Below are 15,238 nucleotides of genomic sequence, written 5' to 3' on the forward strand. Positions count from 1 at the left end.
CGGGTCCTTAGAGTGGCAAAAACATCCGAAAACTGAGACTGAGGGTCCGGTGGGTGTCTGCACTTTTGTGCTGGGCACCCCAGGGAGGCCCGGGGGCTGGCTGGACAACGTGGTCTGCTGGGCGGGGGGGTTGGAGGAGCAACTGATGCCCTTTGCACTTTGGGTAGCAAGAGTCTGAGGTGTCTCTGAGCCCTGTGCCATGTCGGGGGGGGGGCGGGGGGGGCGGGGGGGAGGAGGAGGAGGAGGAGGAGGAGGTGGGAAGGGCCGGGGCCTGCAGTCCTGTTCCCGGGGTGGCACGGCAAGTGGCTTCTTGCACAGGCTGCTTGGCCTGGGCTCCCCGCACCTGGGCCTTTGGAGGACTGGCCCTGTGCTTGCCAACACTTCCTGCAGGGACCCAGAGCTGGGAGGTTGCATCTCTCAGCCCTGGGTCGGGCAGAGCCCCAGCGGGCCATGCCCACCACCTCTCTCAGCACCGGTCCCCCAGAAGGCTCCTTTGGAACCAGGATTCTCTTGCGGTGACTCTTTAAGGTCTGGCCCCTGGATGGAGGGGCACCAGGAGTAGAGGAGCAGGAAGGGGAAGGGGGTGGCCATGCGAGGGGACACTTTGAGGCCAAGTCCCAGCTTCAGCCTGATCCTCCTGGGAACCCCGCTCTGAGACAAGGAGCCGGGCTTCGCATTCCCACAGCAGCCAGTCGTGGGCTGAGGACACCTGGGGCGTTGGGAACTCCCTGGCTTCTCCTTGGTTTAACATCTAGAGCTGCTTGGGAATCGCGCCGCCACACACACCCGAGTGCAGGTGTCTTCCGCACAGACTGCGGGCCTCGCTCTTCTGAAGGCCGCTAGCTCGCCACCCACCCACGGGTGAACCTGGTCAGGGTGCTTTCTCTAAGGGGCAGACTCTTTTCCGGGCGGGCTACCGGTGTCTCTGTTTGCTCGTTTCTTTCTTCCATTTCGGGAAAGTCTTCCTTGCTGGGTGTGGAAATCTCCTATGCCTTCCCTCGCCTATTCTGTCAGCTTTCAAATTCTCTTTCAGTTGCCACCCTCACAGATGGATTAGGAAACTCTTTCCGGTGCACTCATTAGTGAAATGACCTCAATGAAGCTGGAATCCAATATCTAATGGCCGATTTTTAGCGAGTCCACACGCCAGGGTGGTTGGGGGGCAATGCAGCCCCGGCCAGGCCCAGGCCCCTTGGACTGGGCCACAGGAGGACACAGAGGAGGGTCCCGGCCCCCACGAAGCGGTGCCGGCAGTTCTCCACGGGGTTGGGCGTTTTCCAGAGGTAGGAGATGGAGGGGACTGATTTCTTCAGCGCCCCCCAAACCACGCCACCCCACCCCACCCATGGGACACATCCCCAGAGAGAGACGCCCCATACACTGGCTGTGCCCCAGCCCTGGCCCGGGGGAATAGGCGGCAGCCCACCCACAGGGCGAGGGGGGGGCGCAGCTGAAAGGGGTTGTGGGGGAGGGCGGCCCCTGGCTGGGGTCAAAGGGCGAGCGCCCCGCGCGTGCGCAGTCAGCGGCAGCGACGCGCCGGGGGTGGGCAGCGGGTAGGTGAAGGAGGCCGGGCGAGGAGACGAGGGGGGCTGGGAGGGCTCCACCTTGGCGAGTCCAGCCGTGGAGGCGTATCTTGTGTGAGTGAGTGTGAGTGTGTGTGTGTGTGTATAGAGAGACAGCCCCCCGCCCCGCCCCGCCCCGCCCCGCCCATCACCCCCGTCCCTGGGAGCCCGCGGGACCCGGCCGGCGAACTCAACAGGCCCGGCCCGCCGCGGGGCCTGGGGCGGGAGGCGGCGGCGGCCGCCGTCTAGGGCCACACCACCCTGAACGCCCCCGATCTCGTCTGGTCTCGGAAGCTAAGCAGGGTCGGGCCTGGCTAGTGCTTGGATGGGAGACCGCCTGGGAATACCGGGTGCCACAGGCTGCTTCTTTTTTTTTTTTTTTTGCCTCTTGTTCTGTCCCCTTTCTGGGAGCGCGGCGGCGGCCCGGGGTGGGGGTGACCCCAACCCTCAGCGCCCGCCGCGGTGCCTGGAGCCCCAGCCCGCACCGTGGGGCCTCCTCTTGTCCCAAGCCGCGACACCGCCGCCACGCGGCAGCATGCGTGGCATCTGGACTGTCAGGTCTCAGACCAAAGGTCTGCTCTGTGGGAACCGACACGCTGGAGGAAACCTTGAGAGTCTGAGAGGGGAGGGAGTTCCAGAAGAAGGCCAGGATGTCATTTTGAGGGAGTATGTGACCAGAACTCGTCCCGTTGCTTTTGGGGTACTATGGGCTACACGCAGGAATCTTTGGTGGTGGCACCTGATGTTGGGGGATCCGGAGTCACACCCAGACCTGCTCCACAGGCCTCCTTTTACTTTTCTCTTCGGATTCATTATTTTTAAAAAGTGTCTCTTACCTCTATTATTGCATTTCCTTTCCTCTCTCTTTTCAAGCAGATGATGGGAGTACAAGTATTCAGGTGACATGTGTTGCCCGTGCCCCCCTCCCCCCTGTGTTCTTATTCATATACCTCTCATGTTGTTCCAGCGTATTGTGGGGGTACCAATGTTAAGGTCGGGTACGTTGCCCTCTCCAAGCCTCCCCCCTCGGGTCAGAGCTTCAAGTGCGCCCATCCCCCAGTCGGTGCGCACCCACCCCATGCCTAATGGATGTGTATGCCCCTCCCCTCCCCCCACCCGCCCGACACCCACCCGATGAAGGTGATTCCTCTCTGTCCACTTAGGTGTCCATCCGTTCCTACCAGTTTGCTGGTGAGCGCGCTCACGTGGTGCTCGTGTGTCCATTCTTGGGATACTTGGCCTACTGGAACGGGTTCCAGCTCTGGCCAGGAGAACACGAGAGGTGCCCTCTCACCGCTGCTCCTCACAGCCGAATGGCACTCCGTGGTGTCCACGCGCCACATTTTATTAATGCACTCCTGGATGGATGGGCACTCGGGTCGCTTCCACGTCTTTGCGATTGTGAATTGTGCCCTAACTGTAACCCTAACCCTTACCCAGCCCGTCTCCTCTGCCCCTGCCTGACGCACTCCTCCCCGGCCAGGCCCGTCACTGTCCTGGGCCCCCGCCTGACCGGCTCCTCCCCGCCCGGCCTGTCACCGTCCTCTGCCCCTGCCTGACATGCTCCTTCCCGCCCGGCCTCTCACCGTCCTCGGCCCCTGCCTGACCGGCTCCTCCGTCGCCTGGGCCTTCCAAGGGCTTGGTGTGGACGCTGCTTCCAGGAAGCCCTCCAGAAACCCGGCAGCAGGGTGGCCGCAGCAGTCTCCAGCAGCCGTCCCTAAGTCGCGTGAGTGCGGGGGACGTGCCCCCGCTGTGCCCCCGCGGGGGCCCAGCCTGGTGTCTTCCCTGAGGCCCTGCGGCTGCCGGCTGCCGCTCCCCGCAAGGGGAGAGCCGCGGAGGTGGGGACCGCCTCCTCATGGGGACGTACACGCAGCTCTCCACGTCGGATTCCGGGGCTCTCTGTCCTGCCCGAAGGCCCAGCTGGCCTGCGGGTCCTTAGAGTGGCAAAAACATCCGAAAACTGAGATTGAGGGTCCGGTGGGTGTCTGCACTTTTGTGCTGGGCACCCCAGGGAGGCCCGGGGGCTGGCTGGACAACGTGGTCTGCTGGGCGGGGGGGTTGGAGGAGCAACTGATGCCCTTTGCACTTTGGGTAGCAAGAGTCTGAGGTGTCTCTGAGCCCTGTGCCATGTCGGGGGGGGGCGGGGGGTGCGGGGGGGAGGAGGAGGAGGAGGAGGAGGAGGTGGGAAGGGCCGGGGCCTGCAGTCCTGTTCCCGGGGTGGCACGGCAAGTGGCTTCTTGCACAGGCTGCTTGGCCTGGGCTCCCCGCACCTGGGCCTTTGGAGGACTGGCCCTGTGCTTGCCAACACTTCCTGCAGGGACCCAGAGCTGGGAGGTTGCATCTCTCAGCCCTGGGTCGGGCAGAGCCCCAGCGGGCCATGCCCACCACCTCTCTCAGCACCGGTCCCCCAGAAGGCTCCTTTGGGACCAGGATTCTCTTGCGGTGACTCTTTAAGGTCTGGCCCCTGGATGGAGGGGCACCAGGAGTAGAGGAGCAGGAAGGGGAAGGGGGTGGCCATGCGAGGGGACACTTTGAGGCCAAGTCCCAGCTTCAGCCTGATCCTCCTGGGAACCCCTCTCTGAGACAAGGAGCCGGGCTTCGCATTCCCACAGCAGCCAGTCGTGGGCTGAGGACACCTGGGGCGTTGGGAACTCCCTGGCTTCTCCTTGGTTTAACATCTAGAGCTGCTTGGGAATCGCGCCGCCACACACACCCGAGTGCAGGTGTCTTCCGCACAGACTGCGGGCCTCGCTCTTCTGAAGGCCGCTAGCTCGCCACCCACCCACGGGTGAACCTGGTCAGGGTGCTTTCTCTAAGGGGCAGACTCTTTTCCGGGCGGGCTACCGGTGTCTCTGTTTGCTCGTTTCTTTCTTCCATTTCGGGAAAGTCTTCCTTGCTGGGTGTGGAAATCTCCTATGCCTTCCCTCGCCTATTCTGTCAGCTTTCAAATTCTCTTTCAGTTGCCACCCTCACAGATGGATTAGGAAACTCTTTCCGGTGCACTCATTAGTGAAATGACCTCAATGAAGCTGGAATCCAATATCTAATGGCCGATTTTTAGCGAGTCCACACGCCAGGGTGGTTGGGGGGCAATGCAGCCCCGGCCAGGCCCAGGCCCCTTGGACTGGGCCACAGGAGGACACAGAGGAGGGTCCCGGCCCCCACGAAGCGGTGCCGGCAGTTCTCCACGGGGTTGGGCGTTTTCCAGAGGTAGGAGATGGAGGGGACTGATTTCTTCAGCGCCCCCCAAACCACGCCACCCCACCCCACCCATGGGACACATCCCCAGAGAGAGACGCCCCATACACTGGCTGTGCCCCAGCCCTGGCCCGGGGGAATAGGCGGCAGCCCACCCACAGGGCGAGGGGGGGGCGCAGCTGAAAGGGGTTGTGGGGGAGGGCGGCCCCTGGCTGGGGTCAAAGGGCGAGCGCCCCGCGCGTGCGCAGTCAGCGGCAGCGACGCGCCGGGGGTGGGCAGCGGGTAGGTGAAGGAGGCCGGGCGAGGAGACGAGGGGGGCTGGGAGGGCTCCACCTTGGCGAGTCCAGCCGTGGAGGCGTATCTTGTGTGAGTGAGTGTGAGTGTGTGTGTGTGTGTATAGAGAGACAGCCCCCCGCCCCGCCCCGCCCCGCCCCGCCCATCACCCCCGTCCCTGGGAGCCCGCGGGACCCGGCCGGCGAACTCAACAGGCCCGGCCCGCCGCGGGGCCTGGGGCGGGAGGCGGCGGCGGCCGCCGTCTAGGGCCACACCACCCTGAACGCCCCCGATCTCGTCTGGTCTCGGAAGCTAAGCAGGGTCGGGCCTGGCTAGTGCTTGGATGGGAGACCGCCTGGGAATACCGGGTGCCACAGGCTGCTTCTTTTTTTTTTTTTTTTGCCTCTTGTTCTGTCCCCTTTCTGGGAGCGCGGCGGCGGCCCGGGGTGGGGGTGACCCCAACCCTCAGCGCCCGCCGCGGTGCCTGGAGCCCCAGCCCGCACCGTGGGGCCTCCTCTTGTCCCAAGCCGCGACACCGCCGCCACGCGGCAGCATGCGTGGCATCTGGACTGTCAGGTCTCAGACCAAAGGTCTGCTCTGTGGGAACCGACACGCTGGAGGAAACCTTGAGAGTCTGAGAGGGGAGGGAGTTCCAGAAGAAGGCCAGGATGTCATTTTGAGGGAGTATGTGACCAGAACTCGTCCCGTTGCTTTTGGGGTACTATGGGCTACACGCAGGAATCTTTGGTGGTGGCACCTGATGTTGGGGGATCCGGAGTCACACCCAGACCTGCTCCACAGGCCTCCTTTTACTTTTCTCTTCGGATTCATTATTTTTAAAAAGTGTCTCTTACCTCTATTATTGCATTTCCTTTCCTCTCTCTTTTCAAGCAGATGATGGGAGTACAAGTATTCAGGTGACATGTGTTGCCCGTGCCCCCCTCCCCCCTGTGTTCTTATTCATATACCTCTCATGTTGTTCCAGCGTATTGTGGGGGTACCAATGTTAAGGTCGGGTACGTTGCCCTCTCCAAGCCTCCCCCCTCGGGTCAGAGCTTCAAGTGCGCCCATCCCCCAGTCGGTGCGCACCCACCCCATGCCTAATGGATGTGTATGCCCCTCCCCTCCCCCCACCCGCCCGACACCCACCCGATGAAGGTGATTCCTCTCTGTCCACTTAGGTGTCCATCCGTTCCTACCAGTTTGCTGGTGAGCGCGCTCACGTGGTGCTCGTGTGTCCATTCTTGGGATACTTGGCCTACTGGAACGGGTTCCAGCTCTGGCCAGGAGAACACGAGAGGTGCCCTCTCACCGCTGCTCCTCACAGCCGAATGGCACTCCGTGGTGTCCACGCGCCACATTTTATTAATGCACTCCTGGATGGATGGGCACTCGGGTCGCTTCCACGTCTTTGCGATTGTGAATTGTGCCCTAACTGTAACCCTAACCCTTACCCAGCCCGTCTCCTCTGCCCCTGCCTGACGCACTCCTCCCCGGCCAGGCCCGTCACTGTCCTGGGCCCCCGCCTGACCGGCTCCTCCCCGCCCGGCCTGTCACCGTCCTCTGCCCCTGCCTGACATGCTCCTTCCCGCCCGGCCTCTCACCGTCCTCGGCCCCTGCCTGACCGGCTCCTCCGTCGCCTGGGCCTTCCAAGGGCTTGGTGTGGACGCTGCTTCCAGGAAGCCCTCCAGAAACCCGGCAGCAGGGTGGCCGCAGCAGTCTCCAGCAGCCGTCCCTAAGTCGCGTGAGTGCGGGGGACGTGCCCCCGCTGTGCCCCCGCGGGGGCCCAGCCTGGTGTCTTCCCTGAGGCCCTGCGGCTGCCGGCTGCCGCTCCCCGCAAGGGGAGAGCCGCGGAGGTGGGGACCGCCTCCTCATGGGGACGTACACGCAGCTCTCCACGTCGGATTCCGGGGCTCTCTGTCCTGCCCGAAGGCCCAGCTGGCCTGCGGGTCCTTAGAGTGGCAAAAACATCCGAAAACTGAGACTGAGGGTCCGGTGGGTGTCTGCACTTTTGTGCTGGGCACCCCAGGGAGGCCCGGGGGCTGGCTGGACAACGTGGTCTGCTGGGCGGGGGGGTTGGAGGAGCAACTGATGCCCTTTGCACTTTGGGTAGCAAGAGTCTGAGGTGTCTCTGAGCCCTGTGCCATGTCGGGGGGGGGGCGGGGGGGGCGGGGGGGAGGAGGAGGAGGAGGAGGAGGAGGTGGGAAGGGCCGGGGCCTGCAGTCCTGTTCCCGGGGTGGCACGGCAAGTGGCTTCTTGCACAGGCTGCTTGGCCTGGGCTCCCCGCACCTGGGCCTTTGGAGGACTGGCCCTGTGCTTGCCAACACTTCCTGCAGGGACCCAGAGCTGGGAGGTTGCATCTCTCAGCCCTGGGTCGGGCAGAGCCCCAGCGGGCCATGCCCACCACCTCTCTCAGCACCGGTCCCCCAGAAGGCTCCTTTGGAACCAGGATTCTCTTGCGGTGACTCTTTAAGGTCTGGCCCCTGGATGGAGGGGCACCAGGAGTAGAGGAGCAGGAAGGGGAAGGGGGTGGCCATGCGAGGGGACACTTTGAGGCCAAGTCCCAGCTTCAGCCTGATCCTCCTGGGAACCCCGCTCTGAGACAAGGAGCCGGGCTTCGCATTCCCACAGCAGCCAGTCGTGGGCTGAGGACACCTGGGGCGTTGGGAACTCCCTGGCTTCTCCTTGGTTTAACATCTAGAGCTGCTTGGGAATCGCGCCGCCACACACACCCGAGTGCAGGTGTCTTCCGCACAGACTGCGGGCCTCGCTCTTCTGAAGGCCGCTAGCTCGCCACCCACCCACGGGTGAACCTGGTCAGGGTGCTTTCTCTAAGGGGCAGACTCTTTTCCGGGCGGGCTACCGGTGTCTCTGTTTGCTCGTTTCTTTCTTCCATTTCGGGAAAGGCTTCCTTGCTGGGTGTGGAAATCTCCTATGCCTTCCCTCGCCTATTCTGTCAGCTTTCAAATTCTCTTTCAGTTGCCACCCTCACAGATGGATTAGGAAACTCTTTCCGGTGCACTCATTAGTGAAATGACCTCAATGAAGCTGGAATCCAATATCTAATGGCCGATTTTTAGCGAGTCCACACGCCAGGGTGGTTGGGGGGCAATGCAGCCCCGGCCAGGCCCAGGCCCCTTGGACTGGGCCACAGGAGGACACAGAGGAGGGTCCCGGCCCCCACGAAGCGGTGCCGGCAGTTCTCCACGGGGTTGGGCGTTTTCCAGAGGTAGGAGATGGAGGGGACTGATTTCTTCAGCGCCCCCCAAACCACGCCACCCCACCCCACCCATGGGACACATCCCCAGAGAGAGACGCCCCATACACTGGCTGTGCCCCAGCCCTGGCCCGGGGGAATAGGCGGCAGCCCACCCACAGGGCGAGGGGGGGGCGCAGCTGAAAGGGGTTGTGGGGGAGGGCGGCCCCTGGCTGGGGTCAAAGGGCGAGCGCCCCGCGCGTGCGCAGTCAGCGGCAGCGACGCGCCGGGGGTGGGCAGCGGGTAGGTGAAGGAGGCCGGGCGAGGAGACGAGGGGGGCTGGGAGGGCTCCACCTTGGCGAGTCCAGCCGTGGAGGCGTATCTTGTGTGAGTGAGTGTGAGTGTGTGTGTGTGTGTATAGAGAGACAGCCCCCCGCCCCGCCCCGCCCCGCCCCGCCCATCACCCCCGTCCCTGGGAGCCCGCGGGACCCGGCCGGCGAACTCAACAGGCCCGGCCCGCCGCGGGGCCTGGGGCGGGAGGCGGCGGCGGCCGCCGTCTAGGGCCACACCACCCTGAACGCCCCCGATCTCGTCTGGTCTCGGAAGCTAAGCAGGGTCGGGCCTGGCTAGTGCTTGGATGGGAGACCGCCTGGGAATACCGGGTGCCACAGGCTGCTTCTTTTTTTTTTTTTTTTGCCTCTTGTTCTGTCCCCTTTCTGGGAGCGCGGCGGCGGCCCGGGGTGGGGGTGACCCCAACCCTCAGCGCCCGCCGCGGTGCCTGGAGCCCCAGCCCGCACCGTGGGGCCTCCTCTTGTCCCAAGCCGCGACACCGCCGCCACGCGGCAGCATGCGTGGCATCTGGACTGTCAGGTCTCAGACCAAAGGTCTGCTCTGTGGGAACCGACACGCTGGAGGAAACCTTGAGAGTCTGAGAGGGGAGGGAGTTCCAGAAGAAGGCCAGGATGTCATTTTGAGGGAGTATGTGACCAGAACTCGTCCCGTTGCTTTTGGGGTACTATGGGCTACACGCAGGAATCTTTGGTGGTGGCACCTGATGTTGGGGGATCCGGAGTCACACCCAGACCTGCTCCACAGGCCTCCTTTTACTTTTCTCTTCGGATTCATTATTTTTAAAAAGTGTCTCTTACCTCTATTATTGCATTTCCTTTCCTCTCTCTTTTCAAGCAGATGATGGGAGTACAAGTATTCAGGTGACATGTGTTGCCCGTGCCCCCCTCCCCCCTGTGTTCTTATTCATATACCTCTCATGTTGTTCCAGCGTATTGTGGGGGTACCAATGTTAAGGTCGGGTACGTTGCCCTCTCCAAGCCTCCCCCCTCGGGTCAGAGCTTCAAGTGCGCCCATCCCCCAGTCGGTGCGCACCCACCCCATGCCTAATGGATGTGATTGCCCCTCCCCTCCCCCCACCCGCCCGACACCCACCCGATGAAGGTGATTCCTCTCTGTCCACTTAGGTGTCCATCCGTTCCTACCAGTTTGCTGGTGAGCGCGCTCACGTGGTGCTCGTGTGTCCATTCTTGGGATACTTGGCCTACTGGAACGGGTTCCAGCTCTGGCCAGGAGAACACGAGAGGTGCCCTCTCACCGCTGCTCCTCACAGCCGAATGGCACTCCGTGGTGTCCACGCGCCACATTTTATTAATGCACTCCTGGATGGATGGGCACTCGGGTCGCTTCCACGTCTTTGCGATTGTGAATTGTGCCCTAACTGTAACCCTAACCCTTACCCAGCCCGTCTCCTCTGCCCCTGCCTGACGCACTCCTCCCCGGCCAGGCCCGTCACTGTCCTGGGCCCCCGCCTGACCGGCTCCTCCCCGCCCGGCCTGTCACCGTCCTCTGCCCCTGCCTGACATGCTCCTTCCCGCCCGGCCTCTCACCGTCCTCGGCCCCTGCCTGACCGGCTCCTCCGTCGCCTGGGCCTTCCAAGGGCTTGGTGTGGACGCTGCTTCCAGGAAGCCCTCCAGAAACCCGGCAGCAGGGTGGCCGCAGCAGTCTCCAGCAGCCGTCCCTAAGTCGCGTGAGTGCGGGGGACGTGCCCCCGCTGTGCCCCCGCGGGGGCCCAGCCTGGTGTCTTCCCTGAGGCCCTGCGGCTGCCGGCTGCCGCTCCCCGCAAGGGGAGAGCCGCGGAGGTGGGGACCGCCTCCTCATGGGGACGTACACGCAGCTCTCCACGTCGGATTCCGGGGCTCTCTGTCCTGCCCGAAGGCCCAGCTGGCCTGCGGGTCCTTAGAGTGGCAAAAACATCCGAAAACTGAGATTGAGGGTCCGGTGGGTGTCTGCACTTTTGTGCTGGGCACCCCAGGGAGGCCCGGGGGCTGGCTGGACAACGTGGTCTGCTGGGCGGGGGGGTTGGAGGAGCAACTGATGCCCTTTGCACTTTGGGTAGCAAGAGTCTGAGGTGTCTCTGAGCCCTGTGCCATGTCGGGAGGGGGCGGGGGGGGCGGGGGGGAGGAGGAGGAGGAGGAGGAGGAGGTGGGAAGGGCCGGGGCCTGCAGTCCTGTTCCCGGGGTGGCACGGCAAGTGGCTTCTTGCACAGGCTTCTTGGCCTGGGCTCCCCGCACCTGGGCCTTTGGAGGACTGGCCCTGTGCTTGCCAACACTTCCTGCAGGGACCCAGAGCTGGGAGGTTGCATCTCTCAGCCCTGGGTCGGGCAGAGCCCCAGCGGGCCATGCCCACCACCTCTCTCAGCACCGGTCCCCCAGAAGGCTCCTTTGGAACCAGGATTCTCTTGCGGTGACTCTTTAAGGTCTGGCCCCTGGATGGAGGGGCACCAGGAGTAGAGGAGCAGGAAGGGGAAGGGGGTGGCCATGCGAGGGGACACTTTGAGGCCAAGTCCCAGCTTCAGCCTGATCCTCCTGGGAACCCCGCTCTGAGACAAGGAGCCGGGCTTCGCATTCCCACAGCAGCCAGTCGTGGGCTGAGGACACCTGGGGCGTTGGGAACTCCCTGGCTTCTCCTTGGTTTAACATCTAGAGCTGCTTGGGAATCGCGCCGCCACACACACCCGAGTGCAGGTGTCTTCCGCACAGACTGCGGGCCTCGCTCTTCTGAAGGCCGCTAGCTCGCCACCCACCCACGGGTGAACCTGGTCAGGGTGCTTTCTCTAAGGGGCAGACTCTTTTCCGGGCGGGCTACCGGTGTCTCTGTTTGCTCGTTTCTTTCTTCCATTTCGGGAAAGGCTTCCTTGCTGGGTGTGGAAATCTCCTATGCCTTCCCTCGCCTATTCTGTCAGCTTTCAAATTCTCTTTCAGTTGCCACCCTCACAGATGGATTAGGAAACTCTTTCCGGTGCACTCATTAGTGAAATGACCTCAATGAAGCTGGAATCCAATATCTAATGGCCGATTTTTAGCGAGTCCACACGCCAGGGTGGTTGGGGGGCAATGCAGCCCCGGCCAGGCCCAGGCCCCTTGGACTGGGCCACAGGAGGACACAGAGGAGGGTCCCGGCCCCCACGAAGCGGTGCCGGCAGTTCTCCACGGGGTTGGGCGTTTTCCAGAGGTAGGAGATGGAGGGGACTGATTTCTTCAGCGCCCCCCAAACCACGCCACCCCACCCCACCCATGGGACACATCCCCAGAGAGAGACGCCCCATACACTGGCTGTGCCCCAGCCCTGGCCCGGGGGAATAGGCGGCAGCCCACCCACAGGGCGAGGGGGGGGCGCAGCTGAAAGGGGTTGTGGGGGAGGGCGGCCCCTGGCTGGGGTCAAAGGGCGAGCGCCCCGCGCGTGCGCAGTCAGCGGCAGCGACGCGCCGGGGGTGGGCAGCGGGTAGGTGAAGGAGGCCGGGCGAGGAGACGAGGGGGGCTGGGAGGGCTCCACCTTGGCGAGTCCAGCCGTGGAGGCGTATCTTGTGTGAGTGAGTGTGAGTGTGTGTGTGTGTGTATAGAGAGACAGCCCCCCGCCCCGCCCCGCCCCGCCCCGCCCATCACCCCCGTCCCTGGGAGCCCGCGGGACCCGGCCGGCGAACTCAACAGGCCCGGCCCGCCGCGGGGCCTGGGGCGGGAGGCGGCGGCGGCCGCCGTCTAGGGCCACACCACCCTGAACGCCCCCGATCTCGTCTGGTCTCGGAAGCTAAGCAGGGTCGGGCCTGGCTAGTGCTTGGATGGGAGACCGCCTGGGAATACCGGGTGCCACAGGCTGCTTCTTTTTTTTTTTTTTTTGCCTCTTGTTCTGTCCCCTTTCTGGGAGCGCGGCGGCGGCCCGGGGTGGGGGTGACCCCAACCCTCAGCGCCCGCCGCGGTGCCTGGAGCCCCAGCCCGCACCGTGGGGCCTCCTCTTGTCCCAAGCCGCGACACCGCCGCCACGCGGCAGCATGCGTGGCATCTGGACTGTCAGGTCTCAGACCAAAGGTCTGCTCTGTGGGAACCGACACGCTGGAGGAAACCTTGAGAGTCTGAGAGGGGAGGGAGTTCCAGAAGAAGGCCAGGATGTCATTTTGAGGGAGTATGTGACCAGAACTCGTCCCGTTGCTTTTGGGGTACTATGGGCTACACGCAGGAATCTTTGGTGGTGGCACCTGATGTTGGGGGATCCGGAGTCACACCCAGACCTGCTCCACAGGCCTCCTTTTACTTTTCTCTTCGGATTCATTATTTTTAAAAAGTGTCTCTTACCTCTATTATTGCATTTCCTTTCCTCTCTCTTTTCAAGCAGATGATGGGAGTACAAGTATTCAGGTGACATGTGTTGCCCGTGCCCCCCTCCCCCCTGTGTTCTTATTCATATACCTCTCATGTTGTTCCAGCGTATTGTGGGGGTACCAATGTTAAGGTCGGGTACGTTGCCCTCTCCAAGCCTCCCCCCTCGGGTCAGAGCTTCAAGTGCGCCCATCCCCCAGTCGGTGCGCACCCACCCCATGCCTAATGGATGTGTATGCCCCTCCCCTCCCCCCACCCGCCCGACACCCACCCGATGAAGGTGATTCCTCTCTGTCCACTTAGGTGTCCATCCGTTCCTACCAGTTTGCTGGTGAGCGCGCTCACGTGGTGCTCGTGTGTCCATTCTTGGGATACTTGGCCTACTGGAACGGGTTCCAGCTCTGGCCAGGAGAACACGAGAGGTGCCCTCTCACCGCTGCTCCTCACAGCCGAATGGCACTCCGTGGTGTCCACGCGCCACATTTTATTAATGCACTCCTGGATGGATGGGCACTCGGGTCGCTTCCACGTCTTTGCGATTGTGAATTGTGCCCTAACTGTAACCCTAACCCTTACCCAGCCCGTCTCCTCTGCCCCTGCCTGACGCACTCCTCCCCGGCCAGGCCCGTCACTGTCCTGGGCCCCCGCCTGACCGGCTCCTCCCCGCCCGGCCTGTCACCGTCCTCTGCCCCTGCCTGACATGCTCCTTCCCGCCCGGCCTCTCACCGTCCTCGGCCCCTGCCTGACCGGCTCCTCCGTCGCCTGGGCCTTCCAAGGGCTTGGTGTGGACGCTGCTTCCAGGAAGCCCTCCAGAAACCCGGCAGCAGGGTGGCCGCAGCAGTCTCCAGCAGCCGTCCCTAAGTCGCGTGAGTGCGGGGGACGTGCCCCCGCTGTGCCCCCGCGGGGGCCCAGCCTGGTGTCTTCCCTGAGGCCCTGCGGCTGCCGGCTGCCGCTCCCCGCAAGGGGAGAGCCGCGGAGGTGGGGACCGCCTCCTCATGGGGACGTACACGCAGCTCTCCACGTCGGATTCCGGGGCTCTCTGTCCTGCCCGAAGGCCCAGCTGGCCTGCGGGTCCTTAGAGTGGCAAAAACATCCGAAAACTGAGACTGAGGGTCCGGTGGGTGTCTGCACTTTTGTGCTGGGCACCCCAGGGAGGCCCGGGGGCTGGCTGGACAACGTGGTCTGCTGGGCGGGGGGGTTGGAGGAGCAACTGATGCCCTTTGCACTTTGGGTAGCAAGAGTCTGAGGTGTCTCTGAGCCCTGTGCCATGTCGGGGGGGGGGCGGGGGGGGCGGGGGGGAGGAGGAGGAGGAGGAGGAGGAGGTGGGAAGGGCCGGGGCCTGCAGTCCTGTTCCCGGGGTGGCACGGCAAGTGGCTTCTTGCACAGGCTGCTTGGCCTGGGCTCCCCGCACCTGGGCCTTTGGAGGACTGGCCCTGTGCTTGCCAACACTTCCTGCAGGGACCCAGAGCTGGGAGGTTGCATCTCTCAGCCCTGGGTCGGGCAGAGCCCCAGCGGGCCATGCCCACCACCTCTCTCAGCACCGGTCCCCCAGAAGGCTCCTTTGGAACCAGGATTCTCTTGCGGTGACTCTTTAAGGTCTGGCCCCTGGATGGAGGGGCACCAGGAGTAGAGGAGCAGGAAGGGGAAGGGGGTGGCCATGCGAGGGGACACTTTGAGGCCAAGTCCCAGCTTCAGCCTGATCCTCCTGGGAACCCCGCTCTGAGACAAGGAGCCGGGCTTCGCATTCCCACAGCAGCCAGTCGTGGGCTGAGGACACCTGGGGCGTTGGGAACTCCCTGGCTTCTCCTTGGTTTAACATCTAGAGCTGCTTGGGAATCGCGCCGCCACACACACCCGAGTGCAGGTGTCTTCCGCACAGACTGCGGGCCTCGCTCTTCTGAAGGCCGCTAGCTCGCCACCCACCCACGGGTGAACCTGGTCAGGGTGCTTTCTCTAAGGGGCAGACTCTTTTCCGGGCGGGCTACCGGTGTCTCTGTTTGCTCGTTTCTTTCTTCCATTTCGGGAAAGTCTTCCTTGCTGGGTGTGGAAATCTCCTATGCCTTCCCTCGCCTATTCTGTCAGCTTTCAAATTCTCTTTCAGTTGCCACCCTCACAGATGGATTAGGAAACTCTTTCCGGTGCACTCATTAGTGAAATGACCTCAATGAAGCTGGAATCCAATATCTAATGGCCGATTTTTAGCGAGTCCACACGCCAGGGTGGTTGGGGGGCAATGCAGCCCCGGCCAGGCCCAGGCCCCTTGGACTGGGCCACAGGAGGACACAGAGGAGGGTCCCGGCCCCCACGAAGCGGTGCCGGCAGTTCTCCACGGGGTTGGGCGTTTTCCA

General features: G+C 63.5%; 4 pseudogenes; all 4 read left to right on the forward strand.

Moving 5' to 3' along the window:
* Positions 1 to 1,805: 1,805 nt before the first annotated feature.
* On the forward strand, positions 1,806 to 1,924 carry LOC142867250 (uncharacterized; annotated as a pseudogene).
* Positions 1,925 to 5,294: 3,370 nt separating this feature from the next.
* Positions 5,295 to 5,413, forward strand: LOC142867251 (uncharacterized; annotated as a pseudogene).
* Positions 5,414 to 8,784: 3,371 nt separating this feature from the next.
* On the forward strand, positions 8,785 to 8,903 carry LOC142867252 (uncharacterized; annotated as a pseudogene).
* Positions 8,904 to 12,273: 3,370 nt separating this feature from the next.
* On the forward strand, positions 12,274 to 12,392 carry LOC142867254 (uncharacterized; annotated as a pseudogene).
* The last annotated feature ends 2,846 nt before the right edge of the window (positions 12,393 to 15,238 follow it).

Source organism: Microcebus murinus, unplaced genomic scaffold (genome assembly GCF_040939455.1).
Source record: "Microcebus murinus isolate Inina unplaced genomic scaffold, M.murinus_Inina_mat1.0 scaf014_hap2_Mmur4.0, whole genome shotgun sequence".
Lineage (NCBI taxonomy): Eukaryota > Metazoa > Chordata > Mammalia > Primates > Cheirogaleidae > Microcebus > Microcebus murinus.